The 21,662-nt window shown below is 43.6% G+C and overlaps 1 protein-coding gene and 1 long non-coding RNA gene across 2 annotated transcripts in view; one reads left to right on the top strand and one right to left on the bottom strand.

Annotated features, from left to right (window-relative positions):
* The window catches only part of LOC110181801 (dynein regulatory complex protein 8), a 308,724-nt gene that overhangs the window by 151,813 nt on the left and 135,249 nt on the right, over positions 1-21,662 (top strand). The gene's annotated exons all lie outside the window — the stretch shown is intronic.
* LOC147644380 (uncharacterized) lies at positions 7,442-7,860 on the bottom strand. The gene is made up of 2 exons (XR_015270778.1): positions 7,741-7,860; positions 7,442-7,679 (listed from the first exon to the last, which is right to left on the bottom strand). It is a non-coding gene; the product is annotated as an uncharacterized LOC147644380 (long non-coding RNA).

Raw genomic sequence — 21,662 nt, 5'->3', positions numbered from 1 at the left:
ATGTGGGTTTTCCACCTGGCTCAAACCCACACTTGCCGGCAATCAGCCGGAGAAAGGAGCTGCGACTGCTGCAATAACAAAGGACAATAGAGACGGGGGCTTAGTGCCACAAATTGAGCAATGCCCACTCTATATCCTTTGCCTATTAATGCAGCCATTTGAAAACTAATGAGAGAGCCGCACACAAAAAAAAATCGAGAGAAAATAGAAAATAGAAAAGCCAAACTAACAACAAACAAATGGGACAGCAAAAAACACTGGAGCCGGTCTATAGCCAGAAATCCGCTTACGGCGATGAGGATACAGCACTGGGAATCGGGATGAGGACAAGGACGATGGAAAGGATGAGCTCGAAGGGGGCTCCCAGGCGAGGTGCTGCGAACGGAGCGAGTGCAAATGAATGCGCATTTGAAATTAAGCCCTAATCCTTTTACAATTGATGCTGTGCAGCCAGCCATGTACCTGTGTGTGTGTGTGTGAGTTGGCCATATGTGTTTTTTGGGCCCAGGACCTTCCAGTGTGTGGTTACAGTTGATGCCCCGCTCCTTGTTGTTTCGTTAGCAAGGACTCCTCGTTTTTTTCTGGGCCCGCTGCAATATGTTTGTGTTTGGTCGGGCTTAGGACTCCGGTGTGAGGGCAATGTGTTTTCGGGTTATTGTCCATGTCTGCCCGGAGTATGACCTACCGCACGATGGCCAATGTAGCTCTCCTCCGGCTTAATGGCGGGAGTACTGCCGTAGAGAAGCAAACTGTTTATTTTCTTAAGCGTCTCAGCAGTTTCTTCCAGCTAAGCTTCTGTTTTGAGAGGTCTCAATTATCCACGGCACATTGCAGTCGCCTCCACCGCCTTCGGGATCCTAACCAAACTGATTATTGTCTGTCTCGAGATGCGCAAATATCCCTTGGATAAATATTCAAGGGCTAGACGAGATCGGATCAAACTTCAAGGGTTTGTTTTCATAGGAATCTTGAGTGGGTTGTCACGCTTTAAAATGCGAGGGATCTTTCTTAAATCTTTCTATGAAAATTCTAACTATTTAGAAACCATTTTGGTAGCATCTTCTTTTAGTTAGAAAATGTAGAAATTTATTAATGCTGGTATATATATTAGTTCCCTTAATAAACTTTAACCATTCATTCACAAATTTCATTCAGGTTCTTAATGCAGGTTCCCATTATTTCATTTCAATAATGAAGACACTCTAACATATTTTTAGCTCCCAAATTTGTACCACAATTGGTCTTTATGGCCGCTCCATCAACGCTTTCGTCATGCTGCAGTGAACCATGGCCACCATCCGAATTCCTGGTAGAACTCCTTCCCCACTCTATCCACAGATATCCCCTATAAACTCCCCTGCCACACCTTGTTAGTGGCGGTGACACATCTGCCGAGGGGACACTAGGAGGGGCTAAGGCCTGGGCTAAGGAGCATTTCAAAATCGAAAAGCGTTGCGAAACGGGGAAAATTTGTTTTCCTACATAAGTTAACACATTGTAAGTGACAAAGTATGCACAAAATCAAATAAGAAATTCGTTACAGGCAGCCTGCCTGCAGTGCGCTTAATTTCAAACAGGATTTACGATTCTGACACACATTTGCCAGGGGACACACATTGCACAGGGACACACACGCGGTGGAAGTCGTGAAAAGAGCAAATCGCTTGTGACGAACTCGAATTTTCAACGCTCGACTGAAGGCTTCCACTGTGCCGAGTGCTAATGAAATGTCCTTCTTTTGTGAGAAGATGATTTTACTCTCAGCTGCCCCGGGGTCCCAGCTCAGCTCTGATCCGTACCGATCCCGGGTGATCTTGGGTGTTTGTGTGCTGCGTGGCGAATGGAAATGCGTCTCGCAAGGCAAAAATTGCTCGCTCAATTGCGTTTTTCGGAAAATAGATCTTGGGCTGAACCGGACAGAGTCGAGTTGCATGTCTGTAATTTGTTGCAATTTCCCGGCTACCTCAAGTGGAATCCAGGCATTAATATTCAATTTTCCAAATGTAGTACTTAAAACGGCTTAGTCTTTGGGGAGGAGTGCTATGTGTTTCGTACCAATTAGCTGCAATTGTTGGCCATCGGTTCTGAATGCCAAGCAGGCAGCTGCTCTAGATTCCACTCAACTAGACAAGTCGACATAATATATAGAGCAGAAAACAATTCCATTGGTGTAATTTGCATATCTTCTTGAAGATGGAATCTACCTTTAAGTGCTCTTTTACAATGTCGAGAAGATTGCTTTCATAAGGAATTAGTGTAGTAATTCCTATATGTAGAATATAAAATAATATAATATATTCCTGTTCATACTCCTTTGACCTTTACAGTAGCAAACGAAGGACACTTTCTCGCATGGTTTCCTCAGGGGCGTGATCAGTGATCACCTGGCAAACCTGGTAGCACGGCAGCTGGGGAATATTCCACTGCCTTACGGGGGATCCTCTTTGTTTTGCTATGACAGACAGCTGAACCTGAGCGAAAACCGCAGACCATTTAAACACTATAAACAACAGTTAGCTTCCAACTAATTCGTAAACAAAACAACTTTCCAGGAGCATGCGCAGCACGAGCTAGGATCAGTTAAAGAGAGAGAGAGTTCCAGGTCCTTCGAGACACTTTGGCGCAGTATGTGGCTCTGTTTGGGCCAAAATATTTGCAATGTATGACCAGCAGCAGCAGGAAATTCCACGAAGACAGAGGACAAAAGATGGTCAGAAGTCGAAGGACTACCGAATCGGAGGCAGAAGCCTTGAAATTGCATTTTATGACATGCCATTAAGTTGATTGCACAGCTCGGGACTCGGCTCGGAGCGTGGCAAATCAGACATCCAGCCGGCAGTTGACATTTCCAAAGCTACTAACTAGGCCCAGGTCCCTTATATAGACGCCTGACTCTGGACCCTGGACTCTGAACCCTGCGCATGCGTGGCTAATCGCGGTACGTGTGTCCAGTCTGCCGCTGCACGCGCACAAAGCGCAGTTAGTCACAGCAAATTATATATATTTCGCTGGAGGAGGAGATCGGGATCTCACCTTGAGCGGCACTTAGTGCACCCACCTGGTGGCTGGGAGAAGGTAAAAGGTAGCTGGTAGCTGGTAGCTGGTGTAGTCGTGGCACCCATTATCCTTTGCCAACAAAAAGCGTGCCCAATCCGGCCAAGACAAATGTCACGTGGTCCGAAGGGATCAGGAGTCCAAGTTAATGGCAGGGGCCCATTGTTAATAAGCGTGCCGAAATGGGAATCTCATTGGGGGACGACACACTGGACCCTGGACACTGGACAGGAAGTGATGTAAAGTGATTCACTGTGAATCCGGTGCAGTCAAGTCGGTTCCACTGACTGAGATTACAAAGGTCTAATAATGTAAGAAGGCGTAGAATGTGTAATTGAACTGTGAAAATTGCATTAGTCCTGCAACAGAAAATGCAGGAAAATAACTAGAAATAATGGTGTCGTAATAATATTAATTATATACAGTTAAAAGTTTATGGAATCATTTAAAAAAATAATATTTTTTATGCATTCCATTTCTTTTTTCCTTTTTATATTCCTAAGTTCCTGTAGATATTGCCACAAAGAGTCACCAAAAATAAATTTAACCACATTGTGTGCATATGCAGAGCTTTTTCCCCATTTGTGAACAGATGATAAAACTTATTTTTGTGGCAATGGGCAAAGCCAAAGGCGATGCCAAAAAAAAGGGATGTAAAGCGAAATTATTAAATGTTTAATGCAGCGCAACATGCAATGCAATTACGCGCGCCTGCCGGGAAATGGGAATGGAAATTCTGAATTCAGAATTCGGGGAGCACTGCAGCTGCTGGCAAAAGCGAAACTTGTGACAAAGGCGGCGGAAAAGCAGAGCCGGAAAACTTTTGCCACGATGATGAAAAACGTTTTGTGCGGGCTTAAGCCAATTTGTGCCAAACACAGAGTAGCAACAAGTCTGTGGAGAGAGAGAGAGAGAGACAGGGAAGAAGGAAAAGCCAAATTAAAGTTGCAATGAAGTTTCGGGACAAGCGGCTTAAAGGCAACTGCCAAGGGCTGCGTCACATAATGAGCATCAGAGTTTTGTTCTGAAATTGGCTATGGCAGTGGCCGTCGATTAAGCGGATAAAATCGGCCTCAAAGGACGGGAACCAGCTCTCTCAGCTTAGTTCAGCTCAAGAACCTGATTAACGCATGAAAACCGACCGAGACTCGGTCATAATTATTGGCAATTTCACGGCAATAAAATCACAAGCGTGCAAAATCAAGGATGATAACATTAGCGATGGTACAACAGCCGCGTGCAGGTGGAATTACACAATATTTAGACCCGGGACATGGCCTTAATATCACTTCCTTTGCTGTCCCGGGGGCGTCGCCCTCTTAAACAGCTGCAATTTTTATATTAAAATATTTCGTTAAAACTTGCTCAGCTCTGTGGGTTTCCTTGCCGTTTATCTTTCTTTCGGGCCCTGCCAAGGTGTGAACGCGTCAATGGGGCAATGAAGCCAAGGGCTCAGGCTTACAGACTGGAAATCTCAGCTTTAGTGTCAGACAACAGCTGTTGGGCTTTTTGCCTTTTTACCTTTTTTTTCTCCTTTTTTTTATTATATATTTTTTTTTCAGCCAGACGTAATTAGGAACCTCTTGGGATAATTAATAAAAATGATACTCGTAACAGTAAACTGAGAGCAAGTGAGCAAAAAAATGTCCTAAGGTGACTTGATGCACTCAAAGAAATGTTTGAAATATGTAAAATATTTATAATCTGATTTTAATAATATGATGTTAATCAATTACAAACTTATCTTTCCTACTCTTGAAACATTAAACATTATTTAATCAATTTACATAAGAATTTGTTTAGTATTTGTTCAAGTGTTTTTCGCTGATTGCTTGGTAACACAAGCTTTTGTACACTCCTCTCAAAAGGCAAAAGCTGTTGTAATAATTATGATTAAAAGGGTCTTCCTCCCGGTTTGTTTATCAACTTTCTTTTGGGCGACGTGGGAACTCTGTGCTCCGGAATAGGTTGCAATGTTCCGACACGATTGTTGCGCCTGTCAAAATATTGAAAGAACCTCAAAGAAGCCGTTCTCCTCCAGATTCGCACACTCATGGGCGGCGAGCATCAAAGCGGCGGTCTTCGATAGAGGGAGGAACAAGTATATAAGGCATATAAATACAAGATGACAGTCTTCCCACCTTTATTAACTAATTTGCTAAGGTCGACCGGTCGGCCAAAGACATCTAATTGTCGCCACACACGATGCGAGGCAGGTTGAGAGTGAGGCCAAGACAGAGACTGAGGCTCAGAGACTCAGGCCCTAATACGATGATTCCCAGGCCGGAATTGTCAACGTCATCGTTGTGGCATTGCGTGTGGCTTCAGAAAGTTGAACAATGGTCCGGGGCCTTGGGAAATGCCGACTTGGTTGCTCTATTGTCACCTGAGCAGGACTACTACGATTGTCCTGTGCGTCTGTGTGTCCTTTCCCCTGTCTCATTTGTCCATTGTTTTGGGCCCAATTCTTGGCCCACAGCTAAGCGGCACTTGGGTTTCATCTCGTGCACTTTGCATCAGTCGCTCCATTTGATCCTGGCTGCTCCTAGCTCGTAGCTCATAGCTCCTTGTTCCTTTGAGTCTTAGAGCCTTTGTTGTCAGTGGGCCGTCGGTCGATTTGTTTTCATTTGAAACTCATTTGTGCACTTGTGCGCTGCCTTAAAGTGTTTTGGCCAACGCAATTCGAGGCGGCCTCTTTCTTCTCCACAAACCAATTGTTTCCGCTCAATTGCCAAACGGAGATTCTGCAAAAGAAAACCGTTCTGTGTGGTCCTGCTCCCTGGCTCCTGGTCTCTGGCCTATGGTCCTGGGAATCAGTGCAGCTCAAAAAAGCATTGCATTTTGGTGCTTGACTTTGCATATGCTTAACATGCTGTGTGCTCTAGTTCCTGATGATGGTGGTTTGGCCCACACCATGGGGGGGAGGGAGCACTGTTCCGCCACTGGAATATGCTCGCGATTACAGTGGAATGGATTGGTTGTGGAATGAAATATATATAGTAAAAGTTATAGTAAAATAAACCACTGATAGAGGTGTGTATTGCCAAGTTTGAGCCCTTGAAATTATCTTTTTTACAGATTTATAATTATTTCTAGAACCTCTAAATCAAATTCGCTTAGTGAAACATATATTATTTGGTAAAAACAGATGCAATATGGAATAATTTGAGTATAGTTACTCATTCCTAATGACTTCCACCGTAGCTTAGACAATTGTGTGCCCAAATGGACGTTGGTAGCCGAAACTGTTTTGCATGATTGACTGTTTGACATAATGAAACGCATGCGAGAGCAAGCGGAGCCGAAAGCTGGCAAGTAACCAGATTTTGCCGCCCCCGGAACCTCCGTGCCTCCTTCCTTCAAATGGCGACCCCATTCCATGATTTCCGATCCATTCCGGGCCCACGCAATGCAGTTTTTGTTGCTGCCGGTGCTTCCACTAATCAAGTGCAATGTTGGCATTGCCATGGCCAAGTCCAAGCTCCATTTTAAATGCACAGGGGAAAAAGCATAATGAAAACTGATCATTTTTAAGTTTTTGAATAAATGATTATACTAATTAGTATTGATTACATGAATAGGAAACAGTAAAAGGGACTTTGGAATACATTAAAAGCAAGCATTTTGTATTTTACATTGATGAAAAGGTTTATTAGAGTTTTATTACTATTTCATTTAGATTTTATTATTATTCCATAAGAAAACAAATTAAAACCTAAACCAAAACGAATTTGTTAATAGATTATCAAGCCTTTTTTCATGACATTTGTTCTCTGTGCACTCTGTAGTCCATGATGCAGATCCAGGAACATGCTCCTCATTTGGGGCCGCTCAGTATTGTGGTTTCGCCTGCTGCCTTTTCTTTTATCAACGTTGGCTCAGATCCAGGCTGTCAGGAGATGACTCCTCCTGCTAGCCGCCGGCCTGCTGGCTGGCTCTTGTTGGTGTTCGTTACGTTGTTTCTGGCCCCTGGCTCTAATCAGTCATTGCACAACATGGGGCAGGGTGGTGAAGGTGGCAGGGAGCAGGGAGCAGGCAGCTTGAATCAGGGAGAAGTCGGTCAGTCAGTCAATCTGACCAGGCCAAGAGGAACCAAACGGAACAGACCAGAACAGTTCAGTTCATCAGCTTCAGTTCACTCGGGTGGGTGGGGCCTAATGAAAATGAAAATCTGTGTCATTGTGCTTAGTTTGCATATCGAAGGGGACGGCACTTTCTTCTGCTCAAGAATCACACAAATTAGCCCCGACATTCTCAGCAGCCAGATGGCCAAATGTAATTGCCAATGACAGCATGGAGGTAGGCCGAACAAGTGGAAATCACTTCAAAGCCTTTCGTTTCTTGCCACAAAAAATGTCAGAGAATTTTCAAACAAAAATTTGTTGGCTTGATGTGGGCGATAAAGAGCTTCTTTTATTCTTCTTCTTATTACTTATTCTTCTTTATTACTGGTTTCTTAGTTGTAGTTGTTTGATTATGACAAACAAAGTTATTCATTCCGGGCATGGGGAAAAAGCTTGGATCCTCGCAACACGAGAACCTATTGTTGGGCTTACAGGCAAATTGCATATGCCAACAGGGGCATACGTATCGATCCCTGGGCACACACAGACCCTGTTGACAGGCTGAAATATAGATGGGTCTAAAAAGTCTCAATTGGATATATAAAAAGTACAGCTCACTAACGGAATGAAAATGGCCAATTGCTCCATTCTGTAAGAGCGTAAATGATGGGCAGGAAAAACGTCAGCAGAAACCAAATCCGATATTTGTCCATCTCGGTTGACTTTAGTGCATGAAGTGATCGTAATGATCTTTTTGAAATTTAACTGTAAAATTACAATGAGACTTTTGCAAATTAATTTTGTATGCTTTACTTTCCATATAAATTGATATTTTAAGAGACCTTGAATATTTCAATATATATATATAGGAGGAGTATGCATAACAATTTGATCTAAACTCTTTCCTGCATCTTGCTGTTGAGTATCAAATCAACATTCCGCATTTATTGACTCAAAAGCCAAACAGTTTAGGGCCAATGTAGTGCAACCTATTTGCAAGTGTGCCGAGAGTGCTTCGGCATTTGGGGGAAAACCTTTTGATTCCTGCTCATGACTTATGCATGAGATCGCTGCAAAAACGTGTGTGGGCTCCGAGTGTCGGCGTGCCAAGAGTCTCTCAGTCGAGAAAGATGACAAGAGCGGAGCTATTAAAAAACAAACGCCCACCGACGAACAACTCTGCCGCCTGGATGGATGACATGCCTTTTGCCGGCGAAGGTGACGAAAGTGTTTCCACAATCAACAAAGACAACGCTGGCGGCGGCTTCAGAGGAGTCGGAAAAGCGGGACAAAGGCAGGCAGGCAGGCAGGCACCCACGCACCGCAGGACCAGAGAACGGTGTACCCGATCCAAGGCGTTGCTAATTCGTGTCACATTCTCTCGGGGAGAATTTGCTACACTTGTTACACGGTTCACACGCCGGCCCAAAAAAGGAACGAACATCTTCCGGCTTTATACCCAAAAGTCCCTTTATTCTGACTTTTGGCAATGATATTTTGCGGTAGGTCGAAATCATCGATCGAGGGACACCGGACCGGGGTCATTCATCTTCCCAGCGGTTGCCACGATGACAGCAGTCAAAGAAAAGAAGACACCGAGCTACAGGGGCGGATGGATGTCTCCTCTGGCAGCACTAATTGTCGATTCGTTACGAAGATGTGTGACTTTTGTCAGCTCCTGCAAGTGCTCGCTGTGTGGGCGAACAGCGACCACATATTGTACTATCCAAGGTCTTCTCCTATAGCCAACTGGGTGGTTCTTGGCTCAAGCTGGGCGGAGGAGACGTCAAGCCGTCTGGCAGGGTCAAGTACTACAAAAAAAAATTGAGTTTAGGCGGCCCTTCAAAGCAGTTTTCATTCATTTCAATCGGTTTGAATTTGTTTGAAGTTACCAAAATGTAAAGTGGTTCCAGGAAGCATTTAGATTGTGCGGTCGCACAGAGATATTACTTTTGTAAAAAAGAAAAGTGTGGATTTTAATATATATCCCTGGGATATGGTCTTGAAAATATCTAACCATCATTAAATCATGACTTTAACTGTTGTATATTACTCTCGTAAGCACCGAACCATTTCAATCTACTTTCAATTGCATGGCCTGCGTTTCCCCAAGAATTTTCCAATGCTTTTCCAGAGCTTTTCGCTCTCCATCGATAGGGAATTCAGCCAATAATCTTTCCTCGCTGGCTACTCAAAACACCGGCCCCACCCTTGAATGTTAATCAGACTTCCCGTTCGCTGGTTTTGCCAGTTTCCCCCTTTGGCGATTTGCGAGATGAGCTCGGGTTTCACTTAGGATTCCCCCTCCTTGAGCCGAGCAATTGTGGTATGGTTTAATGTGCGCCTAACAACGATTGCGTCGAACGCTTTTGGCCATGATTTGGCGTACGCCATTTAATCAGAGATATCTGCAACACCTGCCGCAATTCATGCAGCATGCAGCATGCACCGCTCGGACTTTAAGTTGGCTTCTGCTCCTGCAGCAGCAAATAACCAGATAAAGAAAAGCAGCAGCAGCAGCAGCAACTCCAAACGCCTGCACTTCCTGTGTGTGTGAGACGGCAGTCGTTCGAAGTTGCTCTAAACTGTAAGAAAAACTAGGAAAATCACAAGGTTAACATAAGGTTGCCCCAATACAAATCAGGTAACTTCTAAGCTTTCAATTTCTTCCAGTGCATGTCGAGTGGCTGTAGCTTCTTGGCCTTGGCATGCCATGTTGTAACTGGAAATCATCGTGGAGTGTGGCTCAAGTGGTGGGGCAAAAATTAATTAAGTTGACTTCTGGCATTGGCAATGGCTCCGAGCCGTAACTCCATTCCGGCGAATGACTGGCCATCAATTGCCAGCGGAAGTCGTAAGTTTTGGCATTCGGTTTTTCCGGACTCGCTGCCGGCTCAGTGCACTGGCCAGCTTGCAAGTGTGGAGATTATGAAAAATGGAGCCGTTCGTCCAGGACAGCTAACGAGCTATAGCACTGGCACTGGGACTGGCCCTGGCGCCGCCGTCTCTTGGAGTTGCCCCAATCAGGCGCACATGTTGCCGGCGAGCCGCCTAATTGATGAACTCTTGCGGCTCTGCATCCAGCTCTTTTTGCTGAAAACTATATCCCGATCCACTTCCATACCCCAGATCTGTGCGTAGGCGCAGAAATATTATTTACAAATTGATTAATTGTTGTTTATTGGGGAAGTCATCGTCAGAGCGATGACTTAAGTTGATAAATGAACTTGGCCCTGTGTGGCCCAGTGTCATTCCCCCATCAGCCAGGCTAAGGTCAGGCCATCAGTCATAAGTCAGAAAAGCACAAATGCAAGTCGGGAAATGCAATTGGAAATGAGCAATTTATAAGAAATAAAGGAAAAGAGTTCCAATATTTAATCCAATTTTATGTTGTTTCAATATTTTATACATTCTTTTGTATTTACATCCCTACTTTGGAGACAAACCAGACATCTGTCTGGGGACTTGGCCGAGTTGCCCAACCGAAACTGTCGCTCCAAACTGTCACTCCTGAGGTATTGGGCACAATAACGACAATGACTGACATTTGTAATTGATTTTCAAAGCGCCTTAGCTTGGGATTACAGCACATTAGCGCGGTCGGTGAAGGGGGGACTATGGATCTGGGCGAGGTTTTTGAGTAGGAATGCAGTGTGGAAAAACTGCAATCTAGGTGGGTCGTTCTAACAAAGGTATATAGCAACAGGCGAAAGGAGCTCAGTATAAAGCCGTCAAATTGCATCAGCCACACACAAACACTCTGAGATTATCTAACTTCAATCACAGGCTCACTATCGTACTTTTGTGGTAAATAAAATCAAAGTGCTTTCGCTTGTCGCCCGATTCTTATCACAACACAAGTTGTCTTACTTTTTACACTTCCATTGAGGAAAGTAAAACTTGTCATAAAAATTAAAATCGAATCCCAGTTTTACGAGCAGCATACTAACTTGTAGGCACATTTCAATGAACGTAAAATTATTTAAAGGCCATCATTAACATTATCGCTGTCGATAAGCAGCAGCACCAGCAGGGCGGTCCCAGTTACAATCCCAATTCCCGACCAAAATCCAAACCAAATCCAAAAAACCCAACACTTTCCTTTCGTCACCCGTTGCGCTGGGTTTTATGGACTTAAATTTAACGCCGTTTGATGCGAGTTGTGGCCGGCTGTCTTTTAATTAAAAGTAAAACCAGGTTAACTATTGAGCAAAAGCGCAGCATGTGTTGCCAGCCCGATAGGCAGATAGGGCTAATACACTCTCTCGACAGTCATTAAAAGTGCGTAAATCTTGGGCCTACGAGGGCCATCAAATCAGAGTTCATTAGTTGTGAAAACACGAGTCGGCGGAACTCTGTACTGGTCCACTTTATATATTATATAGTATAAGTTATTTATATCTCAAATTGTCACTGTTCTGGCCACTGCAGCTGCCAATTCCCGAATTAGGCTCGCTGTGTTCACCTTCGCTTTTTGGCCAACTGGTTTGGGCAAAATTTCGTCTCGCTCAAAATCCAATTCGAAATGCGTGTCGAACACTGGAACATCGTGGAACGAATGGCCGGACTCTGAGCATGAAAATCCGCTTGGGCGCAGACATTTTCTTTTGTCCACAAGCTATGGTGGGGGGAAGGGGAAAAACTCGAGTGTGAAAATCTCTTGTGTGTGCTGGCATTCGCATCTGCAGAAATTCCAATGCCCAGCGGAGAAGTGAAATCCCTTAATTGGATTAGGGCCGTGGCAAAGGTGTAGAAAAAATTGCCAAGATGGATATTTCCTGCCGACTATTTGCGGTCTTAGCTGCATAATTTGCAGGAAGCCCGGCCTCTCTCAATAAATACTGTGTAATCTCTGGCACTATATCGAAATTGGGTCATTCCATTAAAAGTGTAATTATTATTATTATTATTATTATTATTAAGAAAAAAGAGTCTGAGCCACACCTTTTGGCTCCGGAGATTGTAAAGCCGGCAAACGCTTTTCGATTTTTTCACACCAAAAGCTAATGAAAACTCCCCGTCGCGTTAATGAGTCAAAGTGCTGAAATTATTTGCATTCACTTTTGCTGCTCGATACATATATATATATATTAATTTATTGTTGCTGAGCACGAAAGTTCATAAATCAGCACAAAGGTGTTTCAATGAAACCAAAGCCGAAAAAACCAAAGCCACAATCGAAATGGGAGCGAAAACAAAAGTATTAAAAGCATTTCAGGCGCCGTGGCGCATCATCTCTCTCTTTGGGACAGAGAAAAGTGCTGAGGAGTGCAGCGAACAGAAAAAGTGAGCCATTCAAATTAAGCGAAAATTAATTGCGGCTTGGCAAAAAATCGACTTGAACAGAACTAGTTTTTGCCGCAAAATGTTGCCAACTAATTGAAAATATATATCACGCATGCCATGTGGGCCTCGTATGCAGATGGCCGAGACCCCGCCTTCCCATCTCGCACAAAAAAGTGGCTCAGTGGTGCAATTGCAGTTGCAATTTCAATTGCAATTGACGGTGGGCGCCACTGCGAAACTGGTTGCCGTTTGCAATTTATTTTATATGGAGCATAAAGCGGCATAAAATCGAAAATTACATAGTAAAGTTCATTTAAATTCAGTGCAACTTAATGCAAAATCCATTTCTGACACTCACTCTCTTATTACCTTTTTCCATAAAGCACCTGGGCTTTGAATACTAATACAGGTGAGTTGAAATGAATGGGACAGGTGAGTTGGCAACGCTAAACGATGGGTCCTTTATGAGCTTCTATTAATATGACGATCGTTTAGGCATTACACTGCAATTAGGCGGAAATTCTTGGCTAATAAAAGAGGCTTAAACTGGAAAAGCTTTGGGAAATTGCTTTAATCGTGTAATTAAATTTATTAAGAGATGAAGAATTCTTTTATTTAGATTGAGTAAGCTGAAGTGACAGAGTTGGAATTCAAAATTATAATTACTTTAAGATTTTGTCAGAGTTTTAATCGGTTGACTAAATCATAATTCTAGCAAACAGTTGCCCAACTGATTTTGCAAGTTTTTGATACACAGTCCATTTGGGTTATTAATGGGCAATTCATTGCGGGAAAGCGAATTGATTATCTCGGCGAATAAACAGTGTAAAGAGGCCATTTTGGCCATGTCCACATGGACGGCGAATTTTCTAACCATAACTTCCTGTTTGCCAGCCGGGGGAAAATTTACGAGCTCAATTGTTAGATACGGATACCACCAGGCGGCCGCAAACATGATCAATTACAGTGCGAATGCAAAATGTTGCGAAAATGTCGGGTTGGGGGAAAAAATTGCTGCGAAAAGCCGCGAAAAACTGCGCAGAATAGCGCCAATATATGCCAGTGGGCGAGGTCCGTGTGAGTAATGCTCGCATTTGTTGTTTTTAGCCGCTTGATTAATCGTGGCTAGTTGTGGAATTAGCCCGGCCAAAAACAAAACAGCTCACCCACCCACAGTATCCAGTATGCAATGCAATGCAATGCATGTGCAACCCTGAACCGTGCGAGACAATTATGCAAATTTCCATGGAGTTGTGTGAGAAACACCGTAGAGAAATCATTACGAGACGCAAATTAATTACGACCTGCAAATGCATCTGGCAATCGAGTGGGAGACGCCTTGTGTTCTTGTCACGCTAATGAGACAATTGCAATTGTTTGCACAAAACAAAACTTTCCCCTCCATGCGTTTTGGCCATTAAGATGCGGCTTACTCGCTTGTCTCTTGGCTGTGACAGCTCCGTCAGCATAGCAGCAACAGCGGCAGCAGCAGCATGTGGAGTTGCAACAGCTACAGTTGCAACACGGCAACAACACCTTGACGTGAGCCCCAACTGACCCAATTCTCAGCATCCCGGCAACAGCATTGTCAACGTTGTCGTAATGTGACATAAGGTGCAGGCAATTTCAGCTTCAATTACACTGAACAACAGCGATTTAGAACCACACACACGGTTCGGCCCGGCTGAAAGTTGATGTAATGCGAAGGCTTGTCAGCTGCTAACAAGTTTCAGGTTGTTACACAGCGAACAAGGCAACATTGATTTCATATCGAAAATAACTTGAAATGGTAATATTTTGAGTTAAAAAGTTTGCAATTTTTCTAAGCCAATTTCCAATATCGTACCCTCTTCAAAGATACTTTGAAAGTTGTTCCAATATCATATGCTATTGCATTTATTTATCAAAGATACACATTCTGTTTACAAAATCTTGTTTCTGTGTATAATCCTGCTTGCCACTTTTTAATGACTTTATTTACTTTTATTTGAGACCAGTTCTTTTTTTGCTGATTAGTGTCGCTGATGCTTCATTATGATAGAAGCCTGGCTGTCTGCCTTAGCATCTTAATTTGTTAAGTGTGTTGCCTGCTAGTGCAATTGTTGCTTTTTCTGTTGGATTGCCTGACTGTCTGGCTTAGTTAGGCAACTGTCATCATTATTTTTTCCAATATGCATTTAACGTTTTTATGGGCATGCGTGTTGGTGACTGCAACTGAGACTGCGACTCGAATCCCCGGCTGACCAGCGGCCTAATCAGCATCTCATATTGTTGCAAGTTGCAAGTTGCGCGTTGCAGTTGCTGCTGTTGCTGCTGCTGCTGCTGTTGTGGTTGCTGCATGTGGCACGCAATTGCTGGCCATTGTTTGGCCACATCCTTGGCCATTGAACTTGCCTTCGTGACACTCATCAGCATCGGAAACAACGTCATCACGGCCATCGTTGTTTATTTTCATATATATTTCATAGACATCTTCCGCAGGTCCAGCGGCAATTGACGTCGCTTGACGTCTTAATTCTTCGACTGCAACCGCAGCGCGTCGCCAATGCACTTGAGCCAACTCCAAGTCCGACTTGGACACCAGCTCAATCTTCTCCAGACTGTTGCACTTGGAAAAAAGCAGATGTTTCGAAATCACAACTAAAAGACAATGTATACGTTCGGGTTTCTTTATAACTAATGTCTTGATTTGTTTAGAAATATTTCCCTTTTATAAATTTAGAATTTCTAATTTTATTGGACAGTTCTCTACTATTTTTTTTTCAGTCTCAAGTCCACGTGTGCGTGCTGCAACGCCTTCCGCACACACTTGATACTTGATGGCGTCTCATCGGTCCTCCAGCTTGGGTCTTCGGTTTAGACTTTGGTTTTCGGTTACCATTAATTGCAATTGCGTGTCCCGAAGCTGGCTGCTCATTGTTTGTCTTGGCCCAGTCATATTTTCCCCGGCTGACCGGCAATTTATGCTGCCAATAATGCAGTTTCGGCCCAACGCTGGATAAATAAACATTGATCTTGAAAACCTGCGGGTATATTTACCCAACTCATCGGCATGGAGATGATGACCTCCATCCTCTTCATCCGGCGGGCATTGTTTTCTTTGCTGATTGCTTTGTGTGTCCAGGCAGATGACAGAAAGTCGAACGGTGAGATGCGTTTTTTGCGCAAAACTTAATATGCTTATGCAGCCCGGCGAGGTGTTGATATTTGCTTATTAAACACGAGACGCTTTTTTACGGATTTCCTTGGCCAAATAAGTTGACTGCTTAATGAGCCCAATCATGTTAATTTCTTGTGCAAATATTGAGTGGGCTCAGCTCGTGCGGAAAAGCTGGCTTGGATCGGTTTTTGAAGGAAATCCTCTTTAGACAGAGATTCCCGTTTGTTTTCACACATAAACGGCCGCGACTAAAACGGAATTCGTTCCAAGGGCGTTGCCACAAAAGAACATTTTGTGCAATCAAAGCCCACTAACTAACTAGCCAGGAACAGCAACAAGAGTACACTGGGAAATATTGGATTAATTAAGATGAATTTCTAAGATATTTATGGGTGTTTCAGGTTCATTTTCAGCAAAATATTTCAAGTACTTCTTCCTAGAACTTGCCCAACCTTATTGAATGGATTTAAGTATATCTCTTCAATATTCTTGTTTGAAATCTCAATGTAAATAGTAGTAATAGCACAGCACCATATTTTCTCTCAGTGCCCATCGATCTTGTCGATCAATAGGCAACTGCAGCAAGGGGATTACCAAAAGGTAGATATTGTTATTGCAGTTGGCCGGGTCGAGCAGCACGTGAGGCAACATCACCCCCAAGAACAACCTGTTGCAACAACATAGCGACAGAGGCTGCAACATTGCCTGCCCCGGCAACGGCAACGGCAACTTCGAGGATGACGACGTCATTGGAGTGGAAAAATCACTTCCGCGTATGTGACCAAAGCGAACAGCAGTCAAAAGAATAATGCTGAGCTGGAAAATGGAAAGGCAGATGCGGAGGCGGAGGCGGAGGGGGCAGAAAGAAAAATATGGGCAACATAACGAAGTCAGTGGAAAAATTGCTAGAAAATAGTTTGCCATTTTCCACTTTGGCGCTGCAATTTGGCGCGCTGGCAAGTTTAATGCGAATTTAAAATGTTGTCGATGATAATCTATTAATTATAGCTTTGAGCCGCGGCAGCCCAAAAGGTGTTGAGTGAGCCGCCGGTGGGTGGGTGGAGTGTCGTGGCCCCAAAGAACCGCTGGAGAGTCCAGAATCGACCCGAGATCAGATTCAAGGAATTTCTATCCCCTTAAATTCTGTATGGCACACGCACATGGAAAACCTCTTCATGTATGTTATCTGAGATAGCCAAATTAATAAAACATCTATTGATAAATTTTTATAATAATTAAAAATGTATAGAAAGTCTTTTAGAAGTGATATATACCTTTAATTAATGTTGTATCTTTACTGAAAAATACCATGATACTTCTACATCATTTTCTAGAAAAATACTATCTTATTAAAGTTTGAATAGTTATCCAAAGAATTTTAGCAACATTTCAAAAAGTATCCATAGAAACGCAACAACATTTCTTCACTCCCTGAAATAAAGATACTTTAATATCTTTAAGTACTATTAAAGTCTGGCAAGGATATTAAAGCTTCGGCTTATTGGATCTGGACTTGTCTTTCCCATTTCTAACTGTCTGCAGCAACGCCCCTCAGCAACACCTTGACCGGCAACACACCACCGCTGCAACACTGTGCCACAGCATCCTGCTTCATCCGGCAACGGCAACGGCAACAACTTGTCTGGCAACATGGAGAAGCAAATTAAGTTGGCACTCTTTAATAAGATGATGATGGCTTGGCTTTGATATATCAGCGCGCCTGGCTGGCTGGCTGGCTAGCTGCTCTCCGTGGCTGGCCAGCGTGCCGGGGCGTTGCAGCAACACCAGCAACTTGCAACAGCAAAACCAACACCAGCAACTTGCAACAGGCCACAAAAAGGTGTCGTGCCTGTTGCTGCCATGACTCGGTGTGGCGAACGGCATTGACAGATTGCAACTGAGCGTGAAAATAGTTCCCATGTCTGGGTCTTTGGCTTCTAATGCTTACCAGTACCTGTGCCTGTACCAGTACTTGTACTTGTACTTGTACTTGTACTTGCCGTTATTGCTGCAGCCAGCCGGCAGTCATTATATGGAATTTTCGGATATATCATCTTTCGACCGCGCTGACTGACTGGCTTACATGCAACACGAAGCGTTCTCGCGATGTTGCCGTCGGTTAATTTCAGCTTTCTGCGCCGGGGACACGTCTGCCAAAAAATGTTTCGTTTTATTTTTTATTTTGGCAAAGGCAAAGGCACAGGCTGGAGCAGGGGAATGGGGCTGGGGCTGCCGGCAACAGTCAAGTACTTTTGCTATCATTGCAATTTATCACGGCAAAAGTCGGCTCGGCGGTCTTTTTGGCTCCAGACGAGAGTCCAACTGCATCTTGTGTGTGAGAGAAGTGTGCGTACGTGTTGCTGATGCCGCCGCCGATGATGTTGCCGACAATCGAGTTGTTGCCGGTGAGATGCTGCAGGAGATGGAGATGGAGTCTTCACCCGGAGATGGCCAATGGGGGGCGGAGACCGGCGAAGGAGGACGCTCACTCTCTGCCCACTAACGAGCACTTCAACTAATCATAAAATTATGAGGTCGTCGTCATTTGACACATTTTCCAAGCATTTTCCGAGCTATGCTAAAAATAATTGCGAAAATCAATTTCGCTTATCAGAAGAGTAGTCTTGGGTCAGGCAGTTAGACAAGTCAGATGCACTGAGAGTAAATTGGTAGAGTTTTGTAGATTGTAGATTCAACATTAAAAAGTATTTCAAGTTCTTAAACAGGTATTTTCGACGATGTTTTTGCCTCTTTTGGCAAGCCTTATATCTTAAATTACACAAAATATTATATCAAAATTTCTCTCTGTGTGGCAGGTAGGGCAAGTGAAGGGGACGAAACATCTCGCAGCATGATGTTGATAGTGATGCCGACTGTGATTTTGTTTCAAGTGCATTACTACAGGCATGCACACAGGCGAGCATCGCCCAGATAGCAGAATGCTAAAATGTTGATGAGCAGTGGGGAAAATGCATAGATATATGCCGAAAAATTCCAGAAAAAAACATTAGAGTCTTTCAAGATCCTTGATAAGGTTTATTACTATTGAGTTCAGTCGTAAATCATCCTTTTAGAACTATTGCCAAAGCCTTTAGAGTTATCTGTTTATGACATGAGTCTAGTCTGTGTCTTATTTAAATTGTGAACAATGATGTTTTAGCTTTAAATATTATAAACCTCTTAGATTTACATACATAAGTGCATTAATTCCCTTTGATAGGTAGAAGGATTTCAAAAACAATATATGTTTAAGCTTCCTTTTAATCTGTATTTTAAGTTCTTGAATATTTTATATTTGTCCATCTATGATTCCTTAAATGTTAAACTCACGCAGTTGATTTTGTTCCCAAATATCCCCAACTTTGCCCCACTGTGCCCCTTGATAATTTATGCCACGCATCAGTTTTCGTACTTTATACGCGTTCAGATAGTGCCGCATCCCATTCTGCGTCGCTGGCGAACTTAACGCGATTTCATTTCCTTATCATTATCACCTTGGCCCGAGAACACGGGACCTCGGCACTCCTGCTCTGCTGCACTCCGGATCCCCGGATCCCCGGATCTCCCCGATCCAAAGGGGGCAAGGGTTCCGCTGCAGTCTTATCTGCGCGCCGCCTTAACGTAATTTAGCATTTAATCTTGTCTCGGCTCTTAAGTGTCTGCCACAATTTACGCGATGGATGCAGTGCTCCACGCTGCACTTTCCCAGAGCTCCAAGGCTGGCTTCCCCATGTGGCTTGTGGCTTTCCTTTGGGGAAGGGCAAAATGGCTGCTAGTTTTACACTTGTTGCCGTGGCAACAACAGGTACCAAGGTACAAGTTAGAAGCTGCAAGGGTTCGGCAAAAATACTGCGAGCACGTGCCGCTGGCAGCCACCTCTCCTGATTTACGACCTTTCAAGGAAGGAGTAGCCAGTTTCCGGCTAAGCCAAGACGTCGGCATGACAAATCGAAGGTTATCGTGGGATTTTTCCTTTTGGGATAGGGAAAGAGCCAAACTCATTTGCCTGTCGCGACACACGCCGCCCAGGAGGTCCTCCGTTGGGTGACAAACTTACCCAAAAATGTACGAATTTTCTCAATTGATTTTCATGGCTCACTTCACGCCGCGCATTGGTCAAGGTCGCAGCAAACACACAGCGAACGCGTGTTTAGGTAGCGTGAAAAATCGAACGGAACGTGGCACAGCTCTGGAGGAGGAGGAAGCTAACTCCGAAGGCTGACCGCCTCCTAGGTGCCATTTGCATATAGTGGCGAGTGCTGCTGCCCCAAGGGCCCTCCACATGCGGCCACAAAACTGAAGAGGGGGCAGGCTTCCAGCTTGGGATCCCCGCATATGGCAATGAAATTTACGACACTTTCAACACTTCACGCCGCCAAGTGTGAAGCGGAGGAGCAGCGCTTGCCAAGATCACGCACATGGACAGCACTTGCTCCAAGGCCCACGCTGCACCGCAGAAAAATAATATTACAAATGGGAATTAAACAAAGCGAAAAGGTAAACAAAAAAGGGAAATTGTTATGAAAGATACTTTCTGATAAGTATGTCACTTTTTTGAGTCTGAAAATAAGCAGAGTTATAATATAAAGCTCGATTTAAAATGTATAAAAAAACCTTTCTCTATGTGTGACTAAAAGGAAGGAAGAGGTAACCCCTAAAACGGCAGCTAAATTAGTTTTGACAGAGCGACCAAATGTTTACACATGGCTGCCAACGGCGGCAACACCTCTCCTAGAGGTTGGTGGGTGTTCCCCATTTCCCAGTTTTCCCAGTTTTCCCAGCTTCCAGCAGCACATAAACTACCAAAATATTTTAATTTCAATTTGAGTCGAGAGAGAGGGGAAGCTCATGCTGGGAGCAAGTGGATCGACGGCGGATCCCTCCTTGACAAATGCAACCGCCAACAATGACGCAGTTGGTGGTGCATTTCTTCGGCATTTCTTTAAAAATAAATTTATGTGGCCGCCTTCGCTGCTGCTCCGCCTTTGATATTTCCTCGATGCTTCCTCAATGAACTTGCAGCTCCACTTTTTCTTCTTCCATGCAGCTTCTGCGCGCTGCCGTCGAACTAATTGCAAACAAAAAAAGCGAAAGATACTTTTGTGTTCTGCTTTTTTATGGGGCCCCCAAATGCCGCGGTCCCTGCCTTAAATTTCGATCTAATGAAGTTTAATGCGTGCATTTCTCATAAATTATATGAAGAAGATGAAAAAACCTCGTCTTCTTCTTCGGCTGCCCTTTTGTGGATCCCGAGGAAAAAAACCCTCATATAATAATGGTCGGGCTTTGTGCGACAGGCAGGCGAAAGTTGGCCGGGATACAATCAGGGTCTGCTCTGAATCCCCAGTTTAATGCGTTTTTAATATTGGCCTTTATGAATTCTATGTCCGTATTTTGCATAACAATAAAGCGGATATCGGTCAGCGTTTCTGAGGGAATTGTAACCATAAACGATTCCCGGCCTATGAGTCATAATATCGAAAGACCAGACATTGAGGCGGCTTAAGCATTTATTCTTTCTTAATTTTATTAAAAATGTTGCAGTGAAATAATACTTAAATTTCCTTTAAAATCAAATTAAGCTAATCAAAATCCATCATTACTAAATTCCTATTTAAAGAGACTTAATTAAATTTTAACAACTCACTAAAGGTTTCTGCTCTCATTCCTTTATTCCTATATAATTTCTTCCTCTATGAAAAATGGTTTTGTAAAACTCTAAGCCACTTCCCCTGCAAATTAACCCACAAATCCTCCAACATCCGATTATATTCCCTTTGTCCAAGCCATCCCCAGTTGCAAGTGTCATGTTCATTGTTTAGGAAATCTCCATCCCAGGAATAGACCTCACCACGTGTTGGATAAACATGTAGTTCTTGATTTTCTTGTTTTCTTGTTTTGTTTTTTTACAAATTTTGCAAAACATCTGGCCAAAATGCAGAAATCACATATATTCCGCTTTGGTTTCTAATGGGCAGATAGGGGGGAAGAAAATAGGTTGGTTTTCAGATGGGTAAAGCCAATAGAACTCCATGTAACCGGGAACTGTGTGTCATTTTTTATGTGACAAGACCGTAGCAGAGCACGTACTAAGCTGA

Source organism: Drosophila serrata, unplaced genomic scaffold (assembly GCF_035046125.1).
Source record: "Drosophila serrata isolate PLE 108 unplaced genomic scaffold, ASM3504612v1 contig_184, whole genome shotgun sequence".
NCBI lineage: Eukaryota > Metazoa > Arthropoda > Insecta > Diptera > Drosophilidae > Drosophila > Drosophila serrata.
Note: the sequence above shows the minus strand (reverse complement) of the source record. Positions and strands in the feature narration are given on the sequence as shown.